This window comes from Melanerpes formicivorus, unplaced genomic scaffold (assembly GCF_026170545.1).
Source record: "Melanerpes formicivorus ecotype bairdi unplaced genomic scaffold, bMelFor1.0.p_v2 SCAF_65, whole genome shotgun sequence".
Lineage (NCBI taxonomy): Eukaryota > Metazoa > Chordata > Aves > Piciformes > Picidae > Melanerpes > Melanerpes formicivorus.
Window position 1 is genome coordinate 3,683,405 of NW_027142417.1, and position 26,371 is coordinate 3,709,775.

At 43.1% G+C, this 26,371-nt stretch overlaps 2 long non-coding RNA genes across 5 annotated transcripts in view; both read left to right on the forward strand.

Annotated features, from left to right (window-relative positions):
- Positions 1-7,903: 7,903 nt before the first annotated feature.
- On the forward strand, positions 7,904-16,785 carry LOC137453357 (uncharacterized). 2 transcript variants are annotated; one of them, XR_010990333.1, is made up of 4 exons: positions 7,904-9,588; positions 9,680-9,816; positions 10,436-10,511; positions 14,412-16,785. It is a non-coding gene; the product is annotated as an uncharacterized lncRNA (long non-coding RNA). The 2 variants fall into 2 exon arrangements; XR_010990332.1 differs by having other exon boundaries at positions 7,904-9,816.
- Positions 16,786-23,812: 7,027 nt separating this feature from the next.
- The window catches only part of LOC137453359 (uncharacterized), a 49,374-nt gene continuing 46,815 nt past the window's right edge, over positions 23,813-26,371 (forward strand). Inside the window, exons 1-2 of one of the 3 annotated variants that reach the window (XR_010990336.1) lie at positions 23,813-23,998; positions 25,232-25,310. This is a non-coding gene — a long non-coding RNA (uncharacterized lncRNA). The remainder of the gene's footprint in view (positions 23,999-25,231; positions 25,311-26,371) is intronic. The other 2 variants (XR_010990337.1, XR_010990339.1) reach the window with 2 other exon arrangements.

Consider the following 26,371-nt stretch of genomic DNA (forward strand, 5'->3'; position numbering starts at 1 on the left):
AATGGACGGATTGTCTCCTGTAACTTGTATTATATACTCTTCCCAATTGCAACCAACACCATCAAAGAATCTATGGTAGCCTAAGTGGACTTTTGCTACTGAAAATACAGAAAGTGTTTTAAGTGGGAGGTGGGGTGCAAGAATGAGCTGACAAAACAGGTCATGAACAGAAAAAATAGCTTCAACTGCAGTTCTTAAAAAGTGGCTTTTGTGAATAAGCAAAACCAGACATCTTATCATGGAGAACCCTCCTACTCCCAAAATAATATGCAAAATTGTCTTTCCCCTGTGACAGGTAAACTTAACCTTGAATGGGTGACCTATCTTAACTCTAAAATAATTGTTTTCCCTTCTGACTATGCAAACATTATACACATGCTTACCTTTAAGCATGTGAGTGCTCCCTTGGGAGTCATGTGTCTTTTTTCTGTGTTGTGTTGATACGATATCCAGGGTTTCCCTTTCAAAGTTGAGTAAAGTGGATGAATCTCACATGTAGATGGCCATTATGCAGCACTTTTCCAGTGACTAAGAAATCTACTAAAAATCTTTCTGACCAAAATCTCAAAAATATTTCTCATTAGTAGCTCCAGGACAGTTAATACTGGAGCAGTACCACTGTAACAGTGCCAGCCAAAGGTGAACTCAAACCATCTCATTTACTCGATTGATCAGGTGTTAGGGTTTTGGGGTGGATGCAAAGGCAAGCTTTGTTTAACTGTTGGGCTGGCTGGCAATACAAAAGCATTTTCTTTTATTTTCCATTTCTCCTTAGCTGTCTTTTTTGTCTCTGTCTTTTCTTTCCCATAGGCACCATAAAAAAAATCCTTGCAGTTTCAGACCTCTGGATTAAGCAGGACCTTAAGAAACACAGGAATCTTGCTGATTCTTGCCATTCTTGTGAATGAATTACAGGAAAATGTAGTTATTTCCTTGTTTGTATGTGTGCAGTCCCACTGTCATACAATAACAGTATATCTGTATTTTTCATAAAGCCTCTTCTCTAGCTAATTCTGTGGAAAATTCTGGGCAAAAAATAGCGTGTTGCATGCTAACCTCACTCTGACACCTTCACAAATGCTTTGGTACTGACCTGTAAACTATTGCCAGCTCCTTTCCAATGGCCTGATGGCTAGGTATTTCCATGACAGGAAATATATGACGTATGCTGTGAAAAATAGTGGGCAGTGGATTAGTGCTATAATGTAAAAGTAGAGGAACCAGCTAAAAAAAGGGTAAAGGCAAATTGGAATGCACAATCTTTATGTGAATGAGGAAAAATATCTATTACTTGACTAGCTACTCTACATTGCAGTAATATGGCAGCAAAACCAAAGTGCCATCGATTAAATCAGAGTATGTTGTTCCTTACTGAGGTTTCAGATCTCCAACTGGAATACTGTAGAACTGTTGGTTTATGCTGAAAGGCCCACCATCCAAAAACGAGTGCTCAGTGCCTCCCTGACACCTTCTTTCTCGGGTCTAAAATTCAATTTGCAAGTGTCCAAAAGCCCTGTGATGAGGGAAACATTGCAGAGACTTGTAGAGGGAAGTCCTGACTGCACAACAGCAGGGAGTGCAATATAGCTCAGGTGTGCTGACTGCTGCACCCCTGCATCAGCCACAGTCTCACTTTTCCTCTGTAGATACTTCATTTTATTCTTTATTGAGCACTGACTCTGCAAACAGAGGTTCTTTTAATGCCACTTACTGCAGTTAATGAGGGCAGGGGAGGCTGGTAGCCCACATTACACAGGAAGTCAGACGGTAGCACCATGGTGATTCCTTTTGACCCTGAAATCTATAAATCTGTGAGACCTATAAAGGTCTAACCAGTGTAGGAAGCTCTGGATTCAAAATGCTGTATAGCTCAGAACTATCTTGAGCTCTGAACAGTGTTAATTGCAGGGCAAGATGTCCACTTCTCAGGAAGAAAGTTTGCAAGCAACCTTCTAATGCACGTGTCGCTGTTCTCCAGATGCTACTGGTATCTTAGCCTCTGAGTAGCAATGATCATCTATTACCTGGATGTATAGTAGCAGCATGTCATTAGCGGAGCCGTGGCTGATATCTAAACATGCTGACGGAGACCTAGGTTTTCCAAGTCTACCATGATAGCCTACACCCATCCTGATGTTAACACTCAAAAAAAAGAACCTTTCCATTTTCATTAAGACAAGTCACATAATGAAGTGTCAGAGGGCATGTGGAGCCTGGCCCAAGCCTATTATGAAAGTGGACTCCTGTCCTCAAAAATTCAAATGAAAATGTTTATGAGGAAGTTGGCAAGGTAGAATAAATCCCCCTAATTGAGTAACCTAATCTTTCAAATGATCTTTCTCAATGCAATGCTATTTACTTTGCATTCAGACTAAAAAGGAAGTTCAAGGACTGATGGGGCTTTAGGTTTCCAAATAAAGTGGTGGCACTGTAGGAAAGGGGCAGAGCATGAGACGGTATTTATGGAATATAAATATCTGTTAACAAAGCATGAAAAGCCAGCTATGCAGCAATGATCACTCCCTCGCTATGGGAATTCCTGTGGAAACACAATTCACATCCCTTTTCACTTCTCTGCTTTCTGCAAGATAGGATTAAACATGGTTAGATAACTTTTCAAACATGAAAGTACTCGGTGGAAACTGCAGGAAGACAGAGAAGAGGCAGCAATTGGTTTGCAGTTGCTGCTATGGAGGGAAAAGTCCCAGAAGGCAGCTTGTGAAAACACTTCCTGAATTACTGAGCTGCATGGACTGAAATTCCTTACGTAGAAATTCCTGCAGTGTGAAAGATTATTTGGGTGTCCAGAGGCTGGAAACTCCAGCGTCCAGCACTGGGCCTAGCCCTGCTATTCCCCAGCCTCTCCTGTAGCCTTGTGCCCCACCACTACCCCTAATTTCTGTCCCCACCAAGCACAAAGTGTGGGGCTCAGGCGGAGAGGAAGAATGCATGCTCCCACATCCAGACAGCACATTTCTTCTTCCTGCACATCTTCTTTGGCTCCTGTTCTTCTATTCTGCCACATCAGAGGTGATTACTTCTGTCTGCTTCTTCCTTTTCTTAATTCTACTTTGCATTGCTTAATAAAGATATTCTCACTGCTTGCAACTCTTTGAAGCCATAGAGGAGGCAGCAGTGGCACCATATGGTCCAGCTATGAGAGGAGAGTAGACAGATTAAGTTTGCATTTTCTAAGAGCTCAGAAGGTATTATTTAGGAATGCTTTGTGTACATAATAGATTCTTCTTGTACTTATGATCATAAGTCAAGGACTGCATTCAGCTTCCCTTTCTAGTGGCATAAATTTGAGTTATGCACTTAAACCAGTGAAGCTATTGCAAATTTACACCAGTGCAAGGGTGAGTATCTTGACTTTGCATGTTTAGTAGTCACTGTCACCCACAGTTTAGTTTTAAACACATCAATACCACCAAGGGCCTTTTGTTTGACCACCCACTGGTCACAGCAGAGTTGAAGTGGTCCAAAAATTAACACAGATGCTTATGTAAATAAGTACTACATGTAGCCTTCACTCCATGTTCCAGTGCTACTTGGATATTAAAAACACTAATATCAAGTCAGGTATAAACAATGAGAACCAGAGTGATTCCTAGTTTACAATAAATATCTGCCATGCAGTTATAAGGATTAACTGACAACATAGTATTTATTTAAATTGCCTGTCAGAAATGTTCTGTTCATTTTTTGAGGGATCTGATTTGTGTATAATGCCATCTGTTGAGTCTGGATGACTTTTAAATGGAAAATGTACCCTAGTGACCTCATTTGAAATACCAGTTTAGACTAATATAAATTTACTACAGGACCATTTACATTTCCTAGCTGTTCTTTCTATACTATGGTTTACTGGATGTGGCAAGTTTAAGTAGATCTAAAGTGGATAATATTCTTCATCATGTCATTGCTTTAATTGTTACTCTTCAAACTGCTGCCTAGTTTCCAAAATGAACAGAAATGCAGCATAAAATATAACCTAAGGGCTCAAAGTATTGTCAGCAGCAGTCTTCTGCCTAAACAATTAGAAAATATTTGTTCACAATGTATGTATTCAATATTTACATTTGCAAAATACATTGTCCTGTAAATTTGAGAGAGCCAAATGAACTGTAGACAATCGTGTCCACAACAACAGATGCAGCTGTGAGAAGGAGGCTAAATAAGGCTGCCCAGCCTGTGCAAACACTGCAGTTGCTTTCCTGAGCTTATTTCATTTGCCCTAGAGGATGTTTTTATTTTATAAATATAAAATAGAAGTGAGGGACTCCATAGCGATGTGTATGCACTCAAAGGGATAAACCGAGATTATCACAAGGTATCTCCAGAAGCTATGATGGCACTCTGGATTATTTATCAAAGCTAGAGAGAGGAAACTGTCACAACCAAAGAGAGAGAGCTTTCATGACATTTTGGCTGTCTGGCTAAATTTGAAAAGCCATTAGAACCTCTATACAAACAATGCAGTAAGGTTAGATATGACTTGAGAGAGAATCTCCAGTAGAAACTAGAATTTAAGTCAAGGAGCAGTAGCCTCTACAGCAATCAAAGGGTATTGCCCTATTTTCCCTTTCACTGAGCCCGACTGGCAGATAAAATGAAGCACGTGGTTCCTGTTAAATCCCAGAAAACAAACAGCTTGCTAAGGTACCTGCAGGTGATGTCAATTAGCAAGAAGAATTCTGGTGCTCAGGAGCAGAGGTTTAAAACCCTTACAGCCTAGACAGAATGGGGTAAGGGAAACTTTAGGGTGAGGGGTGGTCTTTCAGAGTAGGACAGGTGTGCTATAGTACTCAGTTAGAAGAGGTCCCCTGTTACCTTTGGTTGTGACTAGCTGGGTACTATTGGTCTGTTATTTTGCCTTAGTAGGAAATAAGATGCTGAGCAATTTAATAGTTGAGTGAGTGTGGTAGCCTTGGAGCTTTGCCATATAACTGGCCTTGGGCTAGATATACATATGCTAGCAGATGGCAGATTGACTACAACTTCAGTTTAGACTAAAGGTGTAGGATATGTGATTCCTCAGTATGGAGATGGCTGTTGAGTCTGAATCAGGCATCCTAAAGGAGAAAACACTCTTATGCCCCTGCTAGACTCTTCAAATGGACAGAAATGAGGTAAGAAAAATGTCTACCTACTTAAAAGAGGAAAGCTGATGCTGTGTCTAATGCAGAATGAAAACAGGGTTGGAGAGAAGATCTGAGAGGTCAGTTCAAGGTAGTGAAAAAGCAGTTAGAACTAAGAGTGTGGTTGCAGTTTGCTTTGCTCATTGGGAAGTCTGCTTGCACTGCAAGACAGTTGTAAGACCAAAGAACTAGATATTAGATAGGGGTCAGGTTTAATTTCTTCACTGAAGAAAGGAGCTAGTTGTTGATGGAGAAAAGTGATGAAGAGATTCTCTATGTATATTAGCAGAAGATACGGAGGAGGACAAGGAGAAGAAAGATGGGGGAACAGTGAAGAAATAGACTGAAAATCATTAGGTCAAAGAGAATGTGTTGTGTAGAGATAAAAAGTGACTTCACTCAAGATCAGATAGTATGTGGAGAGGAATTTGAATGTGTTATAGGACCTCCATGCCTCTTAGGTGACTATCCCTCCCTGAATTAAAACTGGGACATTGGACAGAAACAGCTACTGTATTAAGGGAAAGAGCCATCTCCAGACAAATTTCCTGTTTTGCAGTTTGTTGAGGCACTGTGTGCCCTAACTCCACACAGAGCTCGCCTCACCCATGTGGCTCCTCAACAGTGAGTGAAGGAAGAAAGTGAGATGCAGTGCTTGTAGTCAGAGAAAAAATACCGAAAGTATTGCTTTTAGTGATTTTTTAAACTGCACCAAAGCCAAGCTCAAATGTTCTGTCAGGTTTTCAAGAAAATAATCCTTGCATTTTGTCCATTTGACTTCCATCTCATGAAGCTATCGCAGCAGGCATTTCAAGTGAGTAACTTAAAATAACTCTTGGCCAGTGGCTAATGAAAGTTTAATTGGAACAATACAACATTAAGGACATCCTCTTATGTAATTGACAGATTGGTCACCACTCACTGTCACATTGTGGGGTGTATTTGGGGCAAATAGGTGAGTTTCTCAGCTAAAGAAAACCATTGCATTAGGATACTGAATTAGAGATACATTCCTACCGTGAACTGCCAGTATTGACTCTTCAGCTCAAACTAAAGTCAGATTTGAAGCTAATTATGTAGAAAAATGCACCAAAAAGAACAAAACCAGATTTCTTGAATAGACTACTACTATGCTTTAAAATGAGAGGGAAAAGTAACTATCATAACTATTTATTATTCTTCATAAAAGTATAATACTTTTTAATAATAAAGAAAATTACTGCAATTTTAATTGACTAGACTGTTTTCCTACCCCTTAAAATAATAATAAAAAAGCTTAAGAATTATATAGGAGCTCAATTTACTATATTAAAAGACTTAACATTTTTTCCTGGAGCTATTGAAGAACTATTTCATGTACTCAAAACAGTGGGTGTATTGGAGCAGGCATTTTGACTTTTTATTATACAGAAGTTTGGCATGCAATGGCTCTATCTTAAAGCAGAGCTCTCATGAGTATCAAAGATGAGTTTGTCATCGCTTTAGTTGCATAGCTGTGGTTTGCCTTACTACTTATGGATAGTTTGTAGGAGTCTTGTGTGGATGAACAAAGGTGGAGAGGAACAAGGACAGTCCTCTTTGTGTGGCCCCTACAATTGCATTCACGTACTTCAAGGAAGGAAGTGAAGTCTGCCTTGTTCCACACTGTGGAGGGTACACCATCCTAAAGGCAAACATCAGTTGGAAACCTGTTTCAGTTAGGAAAGGGAAGACACAAAAATCAGGTGTATGTGAAGAGAGCAGAAGGAAAAGTGAAGGGGGAAGCCAGTGTGGGGAGGCAGGTTAGTGGGAAGTGCTGAGTATAATACCTGTGCTGTTCTGGGCTGTAGTGAGGGCTGACTGTGTTTGTGATGTACTAGGACAATACAACAACATCTAGCCAAGTTTTTGAAGGGCTGACAGTGTAAAATTCTTGGCTGCAGAACAGTCTTAGATTGATTTGAAGAGAGGAGGAGGAAATAGCGTGATGGGCTAATGTTCATCACAATTCAGGATATGCGAGCTCCCACTGTCTGCTGTGTTTTTAGATAATACACCTTTGACACAGATATCTGAAAGCCCTTCCCCACTGCCTCGTCTCTGCATGCTGACCAGCATCCCATCCCCTGTAATGGGTACTCTCCTCCTGCTCCTTCATGCTGGATGCAGCTGCTATTGTATAATTCACTATTCTGTACCCATCTTTTGCCATTGCTGGAAATAGTCATTAAAACCCCTCCAAGAGTCTGTCTTTTCTTCTTTTTCTCTCTGGTTCTGGTCTTGCTTCTGCTAGCCCTCCATTCACTTTAGTGTCCTTCAAGAAATGTGATCTCTCAACTGGAATATTATCTGAAGAAGACAGGCGGTTTATTGTCCTTGCCTAATGTAATTACCTCCATGTACACCGTGTAGCTGTTACATGTTTCTGTTTTAAGAGTTCCTCCCCTGCCCCAAAGTGTCTGAGTTTTGAGGTATTCTGCAGGTGACAAATTCACATACTGCAGAGGCACCATGAGGTGTGAACAGTTTGGTTGCCAGCAGGGAACAAAAATTATTACAACCTGTGTTGTTTATAAAGCTTTCTACTTGGAGATCATGTACTCTAATTCCGAACTTCCAGGTAGTTAATTAGTGATATGGACCCAGTGGAGGAAGTGGATGACTTTTGGTACTCATACACTGTGAATATTTTACTTCCCACACACCTGCATCATAACCAAAAGCATCTGAACATAAAAGATTCTGTAGCATCTTTTCAGTAACATCAGCAAGCCTCAGTAAAATAGCTGAACCTTGACTCAGCCCTTTAGGAACTGTTATAAAACAATTTTCATGAAGTAAAGTAGAGGGATGGGTGGGAAAAAGAAAAACAAATTTTGTCACTCCTGAAGTACTCTCCAATTCAGCCTTTACTAACCCCATTGTGTGAAACATACTGAACGCTATTAAAGAGAAAGCTTGCAAGTGTAAATGTAATTATTCTCAATGAAATCAACACCATCGACCTGATTTGAAACAATTCCCTCAATACTGCTATAAACTTTACTGTAGTGAAAATACTGGCTATGCAGATTGCTTTCCCCTTCCTCAGGATGTGCTTCTTCACCTTTGTGTCATTGCCACTATAAATCTTATGGTCCAACAATCTCTTGTCTGCAAGTGATTTCAAGCACTGTCATAAAAACGAAACAGACAGACTTAATTTGAGTTCCAGACTTAAGAAAACTCAACTCAAATATTAGCATAATTTCATCGAAGACTGAGGAAATCGTTAAAATATGTCTGCAATTTAATACATCTCTTAGGTGGCTCTTTGGTGCCACCCAGTGATCGATTTAACAGCAGGTCTCGGATGGTGTCTGCGGTGCAGCACAGGCCGTGTTAATAAGCAGCACTGATGACAGAAGGTCAGAAGCAAGACTGTTAGGAAGTATAAGGAGATTTGTGAGACGTTAGCGCTAAACCTGTAAATAAATAAGCTTTAAGACTGATGGATTTAGTGCTTGAAGAATTTCTATGTGGAACAATGCTCCTATTGTGTTTCTTTTTTCATGCAGAGACTGACATGGGCAAAGCTTGTGCATGATTTTTATTTGTTTTCTGAAAGAAATTACAGAAGCTTGTAGTCCTTGGATTTTTTTGGTATTCTTTTCCTTATGAAAATATATAATCTCTTAAGATCATAGTGGTACTCTGCTTTCCACCAAAATAACAAGGCTGCTTTCATGCAGGAGGATTGCATGCTTTTCTGATGATCGTTCTTTAAATAATGTGCAACCACTGGAAAAAAAAAGTGCTAGCTAAAACCTAAAAGGTGTGTGATGGTGATCTGGTAAAGCTGCTGTTCCTGAAGTTTAAAAGTCCTTTCTGATGATTCTGCATGGAAGTCTGTGCTTGTCCCAAGAAAAAGTGATGGTGCTCTGACCATGGTTCACAGACAGTACTTGATGGCAATGTACAAATATTGGTGTGAAAAAGATTTTTCCTACAGATAGCTGTTTAACGGAACAGGCACAGTGATCTCTAAGAGTTGAGTCAGAACGTCCGACAATGATTTTAAAAGTGGAGGAGATGAAAAAACCTCTCACAAAGCCTTTGACAAAGTGAGACTGCAGCTGAAACTGGAAGGGTTCTTTTGATATAAAATAGTTAGGTGAAAGGAGCAGAGCTGAGTTACCAATATGTGCCCAAGAGTTTTATCCTGTGTGTCAGCACAACTCCTGGCTGCTGTACTACGTCTCTGCAAATAGTTTTCAGAAGCTTAAAACCAAAAAATGGACTGGGACAAGATCTTTTTTCAAGACACCTCCACACTTTAAGAAGAGGCAACATTAGGCCAGCACTTCATGGCTCAGGATCCTCTTACATCAAGTGAAATGAATAAAGATTATAATAGTAATCAATACCCACAGCAATCACTACTCTACTGGCCGTGATCCTGCTAACATATGTGAATGATTTTGTGCATGTGAGTTTGATTAGATTATTAATATGTGCAGTATTAATTCATGTGTGCAGCTGTTTGTGCTATTGGAATTTAAGCTTATGGATTTTCACAGAAAGCCAAAATCTGCAAGGAAAAGCTGAAATACCAGAAATGTTACTCAAGTGGCATTTACTCAGAAGAACACAGCCCTGTTGTACTCTCAGGAAGCTGCTTACATGCTTTAAACACCACTCTGCAAATCAAAAATTGGTGAGTCCCACATGTTGCAATATCTCACGTACTTAAGAGATCTGATTTGATCAAGCATAATTGAATATTAATTATTTCAAGTCTGGATTCAGGTATAGAAGTGCTAACTAATGAATTTGTAATTTAGGTGAACACAACACTACCTAGCAGGGACTGACTACTGAGGCATCCCTATCCATCCTTACAAGTGTGCAAACGACTACAATACCATGATTAAAACACATTATTGTATTTGCAAAATAAGCATACAAAAGTAACTCATTAAATTACCCATTTATTTAAGGTTTTATAACCCACAGGCCTGAAATAGTTTGCAGGCAGTGTGAAATGGTGCATTGAAGCTGGGCAACACTGCACTGAAGCATCAGGCTGACAGTAGGTGTCCAGCAGCCCTGGAAGTGGGTCAGTCCTGCCATAGCCCTGTGGCTTGCCATGAGGCTTGGCTTGCTCTTGGGGCTGGGAAGGATGCAGTTCTTATATGAAAGAGAGGCCACAGAGGTGGCATGGTGCAAGGGTTGGGGCTCTGGCCCAGGAGATCTGGATACAGGTACAAAATTAATTTCCAGAGGGATGTGCAGAAAGTAATGTCCTCTGTTGCCTCTTTCTGTCCTTGTTTCAGAAAGGCATAATGGTGCTCACTGCTTCTTGTCCTGTATTTTAAAGACTGATTTGTTCTTTGTGTCCCTTGCAATAAGGTATGTAAGTGTAGAAGTAATCTCTTTTTTTCAGTTACTGTTTCAGAAATTCTTTCATTGTAAATGAGTTGGAATAAAACCTTTAATTTATGAGAGTTCTCTGTAGTTTGGCAGTGGTAAATATGGTTAGCTAGTAACTGACACAAGACCATCCACCCATGGTGGCAACTGAGTTACTGACAGATGGCAGAGACATGCAGGTGAGAAGTCTCATTTCGCCCTGCAGATCTTCAGGTAAATTCAGTTCTCTGTACTCTGCTTTTTATTGCCATGCAATAAAAGTTAGAAAAGCAGCAGCTGCTTCTGACATAAAAAGAAACTTTGTAGGAACTGTTTTTAATTTACTGTAGCCTTTTTGTATAGCTAACTCTGACTAGTGCATGTTGCTGTCCTGTGAACTATTTATAGCTGCTTGTGAAGTATTTGGATGCATATACCGTAAATATTGTCACAGAAAGTGACACAGAAAGTACAGCCCTGCTCCCTTTCAGTGCACATGGCATCAGTCAGCTTAAATCTCTTTCAGCAATGAATGAATCTAATATTTTCTATTCTGTGCTGGCATAGATGAAGAACTGTAAGGACAAGCAATTCATCTCAGGCAAAAGATTAGAATGAACTGGTGGGAGGTGGTTACCTCTTAAAATGCTACTGCTCTTTCACAAGTGATACTGCAGGCTGAGTTTCTGTGTGGCTCACTCCATTATTTTCCATCCACAAGCCTTTAAGGAGGGAAGGCATATTCTCTCTGGGTGTTAGGTATATCATTTTTGCTTGCAGGTGGTCATGACCTTGGCCAAAGTGTGTAACAAGGACAGAAAGCCAAGCTTATTCTGTAGGCATGTCCTACACATTAATTTTGTCTGAACACCACGAAATAAGGAGACAGCAGGCTCTTAAAGCTTTGCTCAACAAAAACAACAAAGCACCTCCGTGTAAAAAGATTATGAACTGTTCTCACTTACATTTGGGTTGACTAAAGAGTGTGTAATGCATTCCACATCATCATAGTTCCAGTGTTTGTGTTTTTCATCTTACTGTAAATTATTAAGAAGACTCCAATGTTTGCTTTCAGAAAAGCTCAAAAGATACTTTTCAACTATTGCAATAAATTGTTAAAAAGACTTCAGAATTCTCTCTGATTACAACAAAAGAATTTTCAGATGCTTAGGCATCCTGAATACAGGGATACAGTAAACTGGTTAATGTGTTTGATGTTCTTGGTTGAGACAAAAAAAAGGGCAAGTTAAAAATAGCAACAACAAAAAACACATTAAAAGAAAAAAAAAACCAAAGAAATAAATTAATTTTTCAGCTTTGCCAAGGGAATGATAAATTGAAAAGGAAAGTGGGGAAAAGTGAAAGAGTCAATTAAAAGGGTTGGAACTATATTCACCTTTGGTTATGTTTGCTCTCAAACTGGGGAACTTCAGAAGAGCAGGCTGGTGATGAGCACTGTGCAGACAGAGAGGCATTAGGATTATTAAGATAATTTTTATTATATTCAGCTATTCGACAGCATTCTACTACCAACATACTTGGCAATCAGAACAAAAACAGAGTTGTTGGTTTTTTTTTTTCAGCAGTCTTCCTGAGCATCTGTTGATGTTTTTAGTTTAATAGAACATCCTGAGCAGTAATCCTCTTGCCTTTTACTCCAGTCCTTCAATTTAGACCTGGAAGTTTACACAAAGGAATTTTCATGGTCTTTTTAAGGGAATAATACTGCTGTGTATTCCTGCATAGAGTGGAAAACTCAGTAGAGACAGGTTAAATGCGTTGGTCATTGCTTGAGGTAGAGCCAGAGCTTCATCTAGGTCAAATCCTTATGCTCGCCTCTCTACGCAGTGGTAGACATGTGCCTAACTTGTTGCTCCCACTGAAACACTTTGCTGTGTTCATCCATTCTTCTGAACACAAGATCACTTTTTTTGACCCCCCCCAATAGTTCTGTAACTTTCTTCTAAAAATGTTCCTTTTGTAATGCAATGAGTAAACTGCGCTCAAGGAATCAAGACTGTCGAAATCATGCATACATTTAAGAGAAAAAATAAATGGTGTATGTATGTGCTGAACAGTAGTTTCGTACATAGCTTGAACTAACATATTACAGAGGATATTTACTTTCAAATGATGCTAATTGTAACAATCCATTCTTTTTCACATGTAAGTTACAGTATTTATGTCAGAAATTGTCTATTAAGCCACTTTGAGTACTACAGAGATTTGAAGGACTCTTAGGTAAACTATATGCTTTTCCATCATTTTACTACTGATTTTCCAAGCATAATGTCAATCATTCTTCTTTCAGCAGTCACTAGCCAGGTTATTTGTGTGTTTCCAGACTGCTGCATCACAAAACATCATGCCCACTTGCCTCAAAAAGATAATCTCTAACACATATGGAGACTGCCTTTGATCTCCGTGGTCTATTTAGGGGTCACAGACCTGTCTTCTCCTATCCCTCACTTCAAATAGTTTTTTTCATTTACTGTGAAACTAAACATTTGAGAGACAAAGGCAGGAAAACAAAGGCCTTGATTTAGTATCACTTTTGTGTTTGGCTGTTTCAAGGTAGATTTTACCCTCTTGGGTGACAATTATTAACTGCCCTGCCTTTCTGCATCATGACATGCTGTATTTGTTTCCATGCACGCTGCCATGAAAATCCAAGCTGCCGTTTAAATCAGCATGTGTTTTGTTCTTGACTAAATAGCCATTAAGAGTCTGCTAATCAATTTGCAATAGTCAGCACTGAATCCAGCTCTGGGTGGATTGCATGGGAAAGTTTGGCAATTTTACTAATTTTTTTTGAAAATAAATTCTATGTATTAATGAAAAGTTGTTAATGCAGAAGTACATTGAGTGATATTGTAAATTGTGGTGAAGGTAAATCAGGATGGGAGAGTGAAGAAATAAGCCACTTCACCCTATCTCAAACTACAGGTGAATGATTCTATGGGAGATAATTTACTAGTGTTTGTAAAAGGAAAAAAAAAATTTCACATGCAAAAGCCAGACATATGTGTGTCACAACCACTTTTGATTTTACTAAAGTCTGATTCAGAAATGTATGTAGGTACTTAAAAAATTACTTGAGCAACATGTAGTCACATGAGATCAAAACTCTGGAAAATGGCTGTTTCTTAAAGACCCCTCACTATTACTTTACAGCTCTGCAGACACCACAAGTTCTCCATGTTCTCACTCTGATGCTCAAAACCTTCTCGGTTATCTCCACCCAGTTATTTAGTAGACAGTTATAAATAGCTTATCTGCTTAACTCCCTTTAAGAAGTCCAATCAGTAGGTTTTCTGAGTGTATTACTGAATGAAGTTTTGCATGAAATATTGCTGCATTTGCATTCATGCATTTGCATGAAATATTGCTATTTGGGGTCTTTAAAGGAGCCTACCTGAAAATGAAGCAATTGTCCTTTTTTTTTTTTTTTTTTTTTTTTTTTTTTTTTTTTTTTTGTGGGTTGTTTTTTGTTTTCTTTCTTTTTTCCCCCCTAAATACTTAATGGCCATAGCAGTCACACAAATTTTATTATCTTCCATGATGGAAGAATCCAAGCTTCCAGAGAAGAAACACTAGATGTGAGGTAACTGCATGTATTGTAGGAAATTGGGAGTAAATGTTGTTCCTCTTCTATTAAAACTATCTGGAGATGAAGAGATCTGCCTTCCTAGAGTCAAAGTGATCTCTATGACCTCACAGCTTAATGATTAGGTCATTGAGAATGTGCATAATAGACAAGCCCTTGTTCTGGGTCCACCTTCTAGAATTATTTGGGGATTATTTCTGTATTTTGTGTTAAATTTCCACTGGAAAAAATGGACCTGTCATTCAGACAGTTTCCACTCCTCTCAAGTTAATATGTGCTCTTTCTCTTGCAAGTTCATTCTGGATCCATCAGAAAAGTATTTCCAATGCAGTTGATGGAAGAAATGGAAGAAATGTACTCCAGAAAAGCCTTTGGGTCTGCAAAATCTTCAGGGAAGTAAGAGAGTGTGTGACAGCTGACGAGGGTGATCTGGACTACTTGCACCATGCATGATGGCTTCAGTCACTAGACAATTAATTGAGAGATGTGTCTGTCTTTTTTTATCCTATCTGCTCATTCTTCAAAATAACTACGACATCCTTCTGTTTGGCTTTAAAAGTAAGTGAAGTGACACCTTCAGGAAAAGATTTTGCACCAGGATCCCAAATAGAGGGCAAATTACGCTGGAAGAAGGTGAGATATAAAATGCTCCAAATGCTTTCCCTAATGTAGTGTCTGCTCAGAAGGGTGATAATCTTCATTCCTGACCTCAGATAGCTGTGCCTTCTCTGAAAATCAAACAACTAGCACAGTGAGCTGGGACACATTTGGGATGAAGTGCCCAGGAGTAAGCAAAATACATCTCCTGTGTGACATTCTGCATCTACTCCTAAGGTACCAAAACAAAGATGCATAGATGTAATGAAAGAGATGTGTTTGTAAGTGCTCTCACAAGAAACTGCTTTGTACCAAAAAAATCAAATAAAGTCTCCTCAGTCAGAAATGTTTAAAGATAGAGTTCTAGCATAGAAATTAAAGATTACTTTGTGTACAAGTAGATACTTGCATACACACATGCATCGTCCTTTACTTGAAACTTCCCCTACAGAACACTTAGTTCCTAAATCTGCTTTAAGTACAGCTGGATAGATTTTTAATCCTCTTGAACAACCAACAAATCAGAGTTATTTCTGCTTATGTCTCTATAACGTGCCAGGAAACATTGTTATATGTAATTATAAAGCTAGACAGAACTGGAAGTACCTCCAGCATGCTTCTATGGTTATAATAAATTTCAGAAGTATTGTTTTTCATCATAGAGATAATTGTTTTACTTTAATTTGTATCAGATGTCTCTTGTTAACTGTTACTCAATACATTTCTGAGCCTGTAATTTCTGTGTTGTAAGGGAACAGGTATCAGCAGCTGACCCTAGCGATCTTTCTATGTGCTGACTAACTTTGCTTGAAGAAAGCAGAATCTTAAGTAATGTTAATACTTTAAGTGCGGATAGGTTGTTCTCTGTGATATTTAAACACATTAAGGGAATGGCTGAAGATATAGTTGATGAGTTTCAATGTGAGCAAATGTTAAATGATAAATTCAGGAGCTAAAAAGAGTAGCATTGCCTGTGCATTGCTGAGTAAAGTGGAATGCAGAGATTAAGTGAGAACTGAGTGGGTTTGAAGAGGAGATGTGGGGTGGAGTATGTTGCTCAGTTGCAGTAAAAGAAGGTTAATGTGATAAAAAGAAGCTATGCTTGAAGAATCTTTTTCTGAAGTGGTTTTTTTATTTGAGTCCAGATTTGGGCTACTGAAGAGTCAAAAAAAGGACTTGAAACTTAGCAGAGATTAATGAGTCAATGACTAATCTTTTAGAGTTTAAGCCTAATATGTAGATTATATCCAAGTAAAAAGTAATAAAAACAATATAAGTCATGGGAACTGGAGAGACCTTAGTATGAGGAAAAATTAAATATACTGCTACTATTTTATTTGGAGTGTAAAAGGAAATAGGACATCAGAATTAAAAATAACAATAGCTAGACAGCAATGTAGTTCTTCCAAAATTTGAAGAATGAAAAATAAAGGACAGCAGATAAAGAGTAGAAAGTTAAGCAAATAACAAAATCAACTCAGAACATTATCTTTAAAAGTTGCATATTTAAATCAGAAAGAAAAAATAAACATCCGTGAAGAACATAGAGATCTTCTGCCTCTAGAACCACAAGGGCAAAACTAGAAAGGACAAGAAAAGTCAGTCTTCTCCGTGAAGGGAAAGTGGCATTTAAAGGCAGTTTTCAACATGAGATGTCATTTTTGAAGACAACAGAGCTTGAGGAGGTAAGACCAACATTCACATGCTAGCAATTAACTTTCTCATGGCCTAGGAAATGCATCCTTTCATGCCGTGGATCATTCAGCGTACATCAAAACTGGTTTGTACTTTTATTCAGTTAATCCAGATGCTATTCAGACACCAAATATTTTCAGCAATTTCTGAAGGAGAGTGATAGTAGACAGGAGGAAGCAAAATGCTATCTGTAAGCCCTTCACATTTTTCTGAAGTCTTTCTGAAAGGAAAAAGTTCAATAATAAAATTTAAAATAATATTCCAAGACTAAAAAAAAAAATACAAAAGTTTATATCCCATGCTAGAAGTGCAAACCTAAAGCCTAAAATTATATCAAGTACGTTCAATATCACATATGCAAAGTGCTACAGGAACAGTTTGAGGTGTAGGGAGTTACTTCCATTAGCTTTAATTGATGTGGGAATGTCACGTCCTCTGGGAATTCTGTTATGCAGCATTAATCAGAAACCCTATGGCTGCTTCTGCCCACTGCTAGAAGAAGAAAACCATCTGTCTTGTACTGTTACTGAATTATCATTATCCTATACCTTATTGTCCATACACATCCATACTTGTTGCCTTGCATGTACTTATTTGTGTGCCCAGGCAGCAGAAGCCCCTGATTACAGGTGACAGCTGGACAGTTTACTCCTGTTTTTCCTGCAGGATGCCACAAGGCAAAAGTCTTGTTTATTGTTCCATTTCCAGAGAGACAATTAATTGAACTAAATTATGAACTTCACAGAAGAGCCACAAACAGCAACACACTAACCACGTTTGACCAAATCATACAGAAATTCTCTCGCTTGTTTGTGGCTGAGACACAGAAATGCTGGGAGGAGGAGTTAAGTTTTCAAGGTGAGCAGGGCACACTGTTCCATACTAAGTCAGTTATTAGCATGTGCCCATCGTTAAGAGCATTGGTGCCCTGCTCATAAGAAACTGAATATGAAAATTCAAAAGAAAAGAGTATGTCTCTTCTTTTGGCTCCTGACTTTCAGTATCAGTAGCTATGGCAAATTGGTGTTTTTATTTCATTTTTTCCTCTACAGTTTTGATTTTATTGCTGAAAAAGAAAAGTCTTAGTAATCTTATGCAATCATTTTGTCCCTGTGTGAATGTGTGTTTAGATCTGTATTTCTGTCTCCTTTGCAGAGCACCTGCTGCCTGATTTCAGATAAGACGTGCAAATGAACTGTTATCTATGGGTAATTAAGTTCCTGCAAATGTCATATGCAGATAGATGAGGAAGGCCTGGTAAATGCCCCAAGTGGGGTACAGTGTGCAGCATAGTATACCAGTCACAGGAACACACATGTTTAACAGAGACCTCATAAACAACACTGAGTCGATCAAAATCTAGAAGGAAAATAAGCCTCATTAGCTTTGGTTTAAGAGATCCATTGGGGAGATACGGTAACAGGGGATACAGAGATGGCAGAGTTGCTGAACGCCTTCTTTGTCTCAGTCTTTAGTCCTAAGACCAGCCCTCAGAAACTTCAGCCTCTGGAAACAAGGGAATAGAACTGGACGGAGGAGGACACTCCACTGGTCAGTCAGGACTGGGTTAGAGATCTCTTATACCAACTAAAGACACACAAACACACGGGCCTGGATGGGGTGCATCCATGAGTGCTGAGAGAGCTGCTGATAACTGCTGCTGAGCCTCTCTCCATCATTTTTGAAGAGTTATGGACAACAGGAGAGGTGCCTGACGAGTGGAAGAAAGCAAATGTCACTTCAGTCTTCAAAAAACGCAAGAAGGAAGACCCGGGTAACTATAGACCAGTCATCCTCACCTCCATCCCTGGAAATACGATGGAGTAGCGTATCCTGGAGGTCATCTCTGATCACATGGAAGGTTATCAGCAGTAGCCAGCATGGATTTACCAAGGGGATATCCTGCCTGACTAATCTGATAGGCTTCTATGAAACCATGACCAAATGGGTAGACAAAGGAAGAGCAGTGGATGTCATCTGCTTTGACTTTGGTCAGGACTTTGATATTGTCTCCCGGAACATCCTTATAGAAAAGCTCAGAAAATGTGGCACAGATGACTGGTCTGTGAGGTGGATTGCAAACTGGCTCCACAACAGAGTTCAGAGGGTTGTCATTAGTGGCACAGAGTCAGCTTGGAGGCCTGGGGCCAATGGTGTTCCCCAGGGGGCAGTACTGGGTCCAGTTTTGTTCAGTATCTTTATCAACGACCTGGCTGAGGAGATTGAGTGCACCCTCAGCAAGTTCTCTGATGATACAAAACTTGGGTGGGGGATGGATGACACCTGCCAGGCTGTGCTGCCATCCAAAGAGCTGGACAGGCTGAGAGCTGGGGGAAGGCAAACTTCATGAAGTTCAATAAGGACAATTGCAGGGTCCTGCACCTGGGGAGAAATACCAGGTACCAGGGCAGGTTGGAGGCTGCCCTGCTGGAAAGCAGCTCCATGGAGAAAGACCTTGGAGTGCTGGTGGACAGCAAGTTTTGGATGGGACAGCAATGTGCCCTTGTGGCCAAGAGAGCCAATGGGTGCATGAAGAAAAGTTTGGCCAGCAAGGCTAGGGATGTTGTTCTGCCCCTCTGCTCTGCCTTGCTGAGACCACACCTGCAGTGCTGTATCCAGTTCTGGGCTCGCCAGTTCAAGAGAGACACAGACCTGCTGGAGAGAGTCCAAGGGAGAGTCACAAGGATGATTAAGGGATTTGAGCATCTTCCCTATGGAGAGAAACTGAGAGCCCTGGGGCTGTTTGGTCTGGAGAAGGCTGAGAGGGGATCTGATCAATGTCTGTCAAGTGGAGGGGGCCAAGCTCTTTTGGGTGGTGCACAGTAATAAGACAAAGAGCACCAGATACAAACTTGAACATAGGAGGTTTCACCTCAACATGAGGAAAAATTGTACTGTGAGGGTGATGGAGGCCTGGAGCAGGCTGCCTAGGGAGGTTGTGGAGTCCTCTGGAGACTTCCAAGACCCGCCTGGATGTGTTCCTGTGTGACCTGCCGTGGGTGATCCTGCTCTGGCAGGAGAGTTGGACTTGGTGATCTCTTGAGGTCCCTTTCAACCTGTAACGATCTATGATTCTACCAGCAGGCTGTGGCTGCCCCAGTTTAGACTCAAATTCACTATTAGGGCTAAATGAAGAAGCACAAATCTGTCTTGAAGCCACATGTATATATTGTCCTGCTGGTCTTCATATCTACTGTTTTGTGTATTCAGAAACTGTGTTCATAAATTGATAGTACACAGTTTGCTGTCAGCTCAACTGAAGAGCCCTGCTAATGAGTGATGAGCAATATACGTACGCATTCCAGGTTGTATCTGTTAAAATGCCAGTTCTTTTGACAATAAATTTCAAAGGTGGTGCAGGTCTTCCCCATTTGAATGAGGAGAGAAACCCAGCCTATCTCTGCCTCTTTATCTCCCTTTTACAATGAAAAATATCATTCCCCTTCCTATCAGAAAGTTTAAAATAATGTATCTGTTGCATAAAACATTCTTGCTGGTCACAAGCTTATTATTCAGTAAACAAAACCTCTTTGTTTTACTCAGTTCCTAATGCTGTGCAATCTTCAACAGAATATTGTGACCAAAACAAGTACAGACACCAAGGCTGCAGAGAAATAGCTATTTTTATTATTTTCATGTGAATGTATAATTTTAAATATTGATTGAAGAGGAATTCTCTTTATGTTGTAACTTAGTGAATGGAAAACTGGTTCTGAAGTAGATGAGTACATTTTACAGAGCTACTCAGCGTAAACAGCTTCCTCCCTTTCCAGAAAAAAATGTAGTTTCTGAAAAAGAGACTACAAATCTACAAAACTGATTTGTAGATTTTAAATTGTTGAAGGCTAATCAGGCTTATCTGAGGGTAAGGAAGTTTACCTCCCATTTCCCAATAGAGTCTCTTTAATTTTGCAGTCACATTGACAGGTGGCCTCATCACTCAGGCATTACAGACCACCTGGAAGATACCAGCACCGCTGGCCTTTGAAGTCAGAATAACCAACAAGCCATTTGATACTCTCATCAGATGAAACGGCCCTGTCAGCAGAGGCTGGCTCTCAGGTGTACTGATTGTCTCGTGAAAGGAGATCACTTGATACGGTGTGCTGTGGTACAGATTCATGGACCTTGTTGGATGCTGTAACAGATGTCTTTTTAGATACACTTCTTCACATCTCTTAAAAACAGATTCCCAAACTACTTCTAGCAGAAATTATAGGATGCCAATTTCCTGTCTGCAATATTCCTACAATACTCCAAATTCCTGTGAAGATAGGCAAAAGTACCAACTGTAAGTATCGGCTATGGTTAGGGTCACAGGTGCGGAGTCATGTGACAGATCCATGTATAAATCCTGTTAAAGCCATAATGTAGGTATTGGATAGTAGACATTATTAGGCAAGGCTCTACTGTTTCACAATAGTTAACAAGCTGAAAGCTGATAAAATCTGGCCTAAGATTATTTTAAGAAAAAAGAATTTTTAAAGGAATATCCATGATAGTATCAGGGGGGTTTTCTCAGGCTACTCTGGCCTCTCAGTCTATCTTTGATTGTGATAATATGACATGCACTCAACAAATGTTTTATCTTAAAGAAAGGTTTAGCAGAAAACAAATTTGAAAAACCATTAGCTTAAATGCTACCTTTACATGTCTGTATAAATGCTTATTTTCAAAATTAACTATTGGTTGAAGAATCAAGTGCTTCATAAATCCATACAACAGTGAGACTGAAAACTAAAACTTTGAGAGTTCGGGCTTTTTTTCAGTTCTAACAAAATTTCAGCTTTTGAGGCAGGACAATTAAATTCCTTCTCAAAGAAGCAAATTTTTCTAATAAAAAAAAAAAATAATCTGTTTTCCAGCCAGTTCTACCCATGTGAACTTATAAAAGAGTTCCAATCATGCTGTAAGGGCCCTCAGATGAGGAGCAGTGAGGGAGGGGTGGGGGCAGCCTCCCACAAAGGCTGCTTGCAGACCTGAACGTTTGAAATGCCAGAACGTTCTTGGAGGGGAGGGAAAGCCCTGGGAAAGTGTGAGTGTGAGGTGTTCCAGCAGAGGAAAAGCGGTGCTGTTTATCAGGAGATTGCAGGACAGTGATTTGTATGCAGCAAGGCTTTGACCTGACTCCCCCTGGATCTCTGTTATCTTGAAATGCTTCCAGAATAGAAAAGCACAGCCTGAGCAGGCCACAGAGGGTTTGAACTGGAAATAGAAATATCAACTGTGTCTCTCAATTAGAACAGTGGGTTGGCTTGTGTGTGTGCTTGTGGTGTGTTGTTTTTTCTTTGAATGGAAGAAGCCCTGAAGGGAGCTCAGCTAAGCTGCTCCCCAAGGGCAGGAGCTGCCCCAGACCTGCTGTGTTGGGGGTCTGCTGTCATCTAAAGAGGGCCTGGGGGGGTATGAAAGGGGAATTTGGGGGCATCTGAAAGGCTATGGGGGCATCTAGAGGTGTCTGGGGGCCTCTGGAGGGGCTCCTGGGTGGTCTCTGGAGGGTCCCAGAGGAGTTGGGAGGGGCGGGGGTGGGGGGTTGCTGTATCGAAGTGTGGCTTTGCGGTCTGTGTCAGGACCCCCCCAGTGTCTGGGTTGCTGCGTGGCGTTGCTAGGGTCTTGGCGTCCTTCGTGCCGCAGACCCTGCAGCTCACTGCTGTCGCCTTGTGGGCACGGCCAGGTACTGCTTACAGCCACCTGCTGCTAAGAGTGTGATTAGCACCGAAGGGGCATTGGAGGCAGGGAAAGATATTCTGGGACGCCTAGAGGTGTCTGGGGGTCTCTGGAGGAGCGCCAGGAAGCTCTCTGGGGGGTCACGAAGGAGTGGGGGGGGGTGGGGGAGCTGTAAGTGGTAGGGGTCTCTCTGGGGTGCCAGGTTTTGGGGTCCTGCAGGATCTGAGGAAGTCTCTCCTGGGTTTCGGTGTCCCTGCAGCCCCGGGGACCTCCCAGCTACGTCTCCCCCTGCATCCAAAAGTGAGCTGGGTGCACCTCAAGGGCTTCAGAGGGTGACAAAGGGGGTCCGGGGACACGTAAACAGGACTGGGGGCTCCAAGGCAGTTCTGACCTCACCAAGATGCTGGCTGGGCAGTTTGCTTTATTTTGTGCCTTTTTGGGGGTGAATCAAAGGGAGTGGGGGGATTGTGGGTGGGCTGGTTCTACCACGTGGGGCAGGGGGCTGCTGCAGCAGAGGAGCAGGTGAGCGAGGGCTGGGGGCACCCCCCGAAAGAGCTGAAAACTCTCGGAGGGGACCACAAAATCTTTCAAACTGTAAGTACTGGGGTGAGGCGAGGCGGAGGCAGACCTCTGGTTTGCAGCTGGAGAGGGAGGGCTTGGAGTGACTGGTGCGTAAGAAAGCTTTGGAAACGACCCCTGTCTGCCCTCTCTGCTTCTAAAAGGCTTTTAGCATTGGAAAATAAAACCCACGTGGGGGCCCGGCTGCTGCCCACGCCCAGGGAGGTGCTCAGTGCTGCCACCCGGTGTGTAACGGCCGGCAGTGCAGCCGTGCCGCGGCGTGTGCCGCCCCGTGGGAGCTCAATGCTGCCACCCGGTGTGTAATGGCCGGCAGTGCAGCCGTGCCGCGGCGTGTGCCGCCCCGTGGGAGCTCAATGCTGCCACCCGGTGTGTAATAGCCGGCAGTGCAGCCGCGCCGCGGCGTGTGCCGCCCCGTGGGAGCTCAATGCTGCCACCCTGTGTGTAATGGCCGGCAGTGCAGCCGTGCCGCGGCGTGTGCCGCCCGTGGGAGCTCAGTGCTCAACCCTGTGTGTAACGGCCGGCAGTGCAGCCGTACCGCGGCGTGTGCCGCCCCGTGGGAGCTCAATGCTGCCACCCTGTGTGTAATGGCCGGCAGTGCAGCCATGCCGCGGCGTGTGCCGCCCCGTAGGAGCCTAATGCTGCCACCCTGTGTGTAATGGCCGGCAGTGCAGCCGTGCCGCGGCGTGTGCCGCCCGGGGGAGCTAATTTCTGCAGCCTAACTGCGCTGAATGCTCGAAATGCTCGAAAGTTCTTAGGGCAAGAGGGGAGGGCGGAGAGCTTGACTCGAGCGTCGCTATGGATCCAGCGCCTGCGCCCCAGCCCGGCTCTGCTCGCGCCAGAGGGGCAGCGTCCCGGTAGTCGCTATGGATCCGGCGCCTGCGCCCTAGCCCGGCTCTGCTGGCGCCAGAGGGGCAGCGTCCCGGTGGTCGCTATGGATACGGCGCCTGCGCCCTAGCCCGACTCTGCTCGCGCCAGGGGGGGCAGCGTCCCGGTGGTCGCTATGGATCCGGCGCCTGCGCCCTAGCCCGGCTCTGCTCGCGCCAGGGGGGGGGGGGCAGCGTCCCGGTGGTCGCTATGGATACGGCGCCTGCGCCGCAGCGGGTCCGGTCCCGCGCACGCGCCCTCCTCGCGGGCTGCCCCCCGCTTTTCTGGCCGGGGGGGCGGGCGCCGCGCTGAGCAGCTTTGGAGCCGGAGCGGTGGCGGAGAGCCCTGATTCGCCGCCTGACGCCGTTCTGTGCCCCAGGGTGCCTGCGAACCGCCGTCCTTTGGCGGGGCAAGGGATCCTGGCGCATTCGGGGAGCTTGCAGTGCGGTTTCCGGTGTCGCTGCCGGCCCGGGACTCCCAGGTGTGTTCCTTCCGGCGTCTGAAGGTGGTCTGGGGCCATCGGCAGGGCTTTTGGGGGTGACGGAGGAGGTCTGGGGACACCTAAAAGGGTCTGGGGATATGTAAAGTTCTCGTGGGGCCATCTGAAAGGATCAAGGGTCGTGGAGAGGCAGCTGGGCACCTCCGACGGACCCTTTGGGAGGTCTCTGCAGGCTGCCGTGGGAGCTGGGGGTGTCTCGGGGTGGGTTTGGGTTTGGGTTTGTGCTGCAAACAGCGTTGATAATGACTTAGAGAAAGACACACAAGAGACTCAGTAAGTCTCTTGTATCGTGCTTCTATTCTGGCGCCTGACACAGGTAGGATCATTTCAAAAGAGCTGTGTGTCTTCAGAGAGGTTTGGGCAAACTTTTATACAGAAAGTTATCTGTCTATAATGACAGAGGTCCAGATGCTGCCTATCTATACAAAGCTTATCTATCTAAAAGAGCAGAAGTATACATATCATGCAGGTGTCCTTTATCTTATACAAAAGAGCATCTTGTCCAAGACTAACAGAAGTGAATCACTGACAAATCCTGTTATTCCTTATCTATCCAAAGGCTGTCTGCCAACCCCTCTCCCCCTCCCTGGGTTCCAGCATTTCAGCTAACAAGCGGAAAATTCTTATCAACTCTGTGGTTCTGTTAATGAGACTTTTCTGTTCGTCAGTTCCCCCCTTTCTCACAGCCAACAGTATATTCCTATACTATATTTTCTTAAGGCAAACTTTGGACCCAGGCTTTCTGAGCTATCTATCCCATGCTGACAATTGTGGAAGTTACTCTCAGATGTAGTCACCCAGTCTGATGGCCCCCAAGTCCAATTCATTGAGGCTTCCCCAAATAAAGGGGTCCTCATTTGGCCTCGAGGAAGTTCAGTGCATATCCAACAGTTAGAGAGATTAGTTTGCAAAGCCAATGCTTGCCTAACGTGTAAGTACATATTGCCTTCCCATCCCTCAATTTCCTCGCTGTGCTGCAAAGATTTTGAGAGGAATTTCTAGGTATTAACTACAGCCAGGGCAATCCTTCAAGTGCCCTAGGAATGCAGTGAAAACCTTTTGGGAATTGTTCCTGCTCTGGTACTCCTCAAGCTATGAGGAGCTCTTCAGGGCAGCTCCAAGGTTAGGTTTGGATTCTCCTGGAGTCACACACAGAACGAGTCTCACGATTCCAGTGGTCTAATTTCATAGCTGCATTTTCTTCTCTCTGCCTAGGTGACAGGACGACCTCACTAATGAAGAGAGATAGCCTGAGCTCTGCAGGAACCTTGAACCCAAGCAGCCAGTGCCTTCTGTGAGCACAAGCTGTCCTTGTTCAACGTGGAACTAGTTGAGAGCTGAAGCCAGACCACACCTTAATTCCCTCAGCTTCCTCTTCTGCAGATTAAACAGTCCCAGTTCCTTCAGCCACTCCTCATAAGGCTTGTTATCCAGACCCCTCACCAGCTTTGTGGCCCTTCTCTGGACTCACTCTCTCACAAGGGGTGTCCTGGGGAACACCACTTGTGCCCGGCCGGCCACCGGCTGGGTTTAACTCTGTTCCCCACCGCTCTTGGGGCCCGGCCATCCATCCTGTTCTGCTGTCCAGCAGTCCCTTTGAAAAAAAATCCATCTGAAAAAGGAAGTAGCAGAGAAGGAAAGTTGAAGCTGCAAAGATTGCAGTCCCCTCAGTTCTGGTTGTAGCCAGGTGGGGGTTGGTCTCTTCTCCCAGGCAAGCAGCACCAGAGCAAGAGGGCACAGTCTCAAGCTGTGCCAGGGGAGGTTTAGGCTGAATGTTAGGAAGAGGTTTACAGCTTGGCCAAAGACTCTTCTGATCCCTGTCTTCTGGTCGTGACCAGCAGCGTGCACGGGTGGCCCAGACGGCCACTGGCAACCTGGCCAGTATCAGGAACAGTGTGGCCAGCAGGAGCAGGGAGGTCATTCTGCCCCTGCACTTGGCACTGGTTAGGGCACACCTTGAGTCCCGTGTCCAGTTCTGGGCCCCTCCGTTTAAGCAAGACGTTGAGTTGCTGGAAGGTGTCCGGAGAAGGGCAACAAAGCTGGGGAGGGGTTTGGAGCACAGGCCTGTGAGGAGAGGCTGAGGGAGCTGGGGTTGCTTAGCCTGGAGAAGAGGAGGCTCAGGCGAGACCTTCTTGCTTTCTACGACTCCCTGAAGGGAGGTTGTAGCCAGGTGGGGGTTGGTCTCTTCTTCCAGGCAAGCAGCACCAGAACAAGAGGACACAGTCTCAAGCTGTGCCAGGGGAGGTTTAGGCTAGAGGTTAGGAAGAGGTTCTGCACAGAGAGAGTGATTGCCCATTGGAATGGGCTGCCCAGGGAGGTGGTGGAGTCACCATCTTTGGAGGTGTTCAGGAGGAG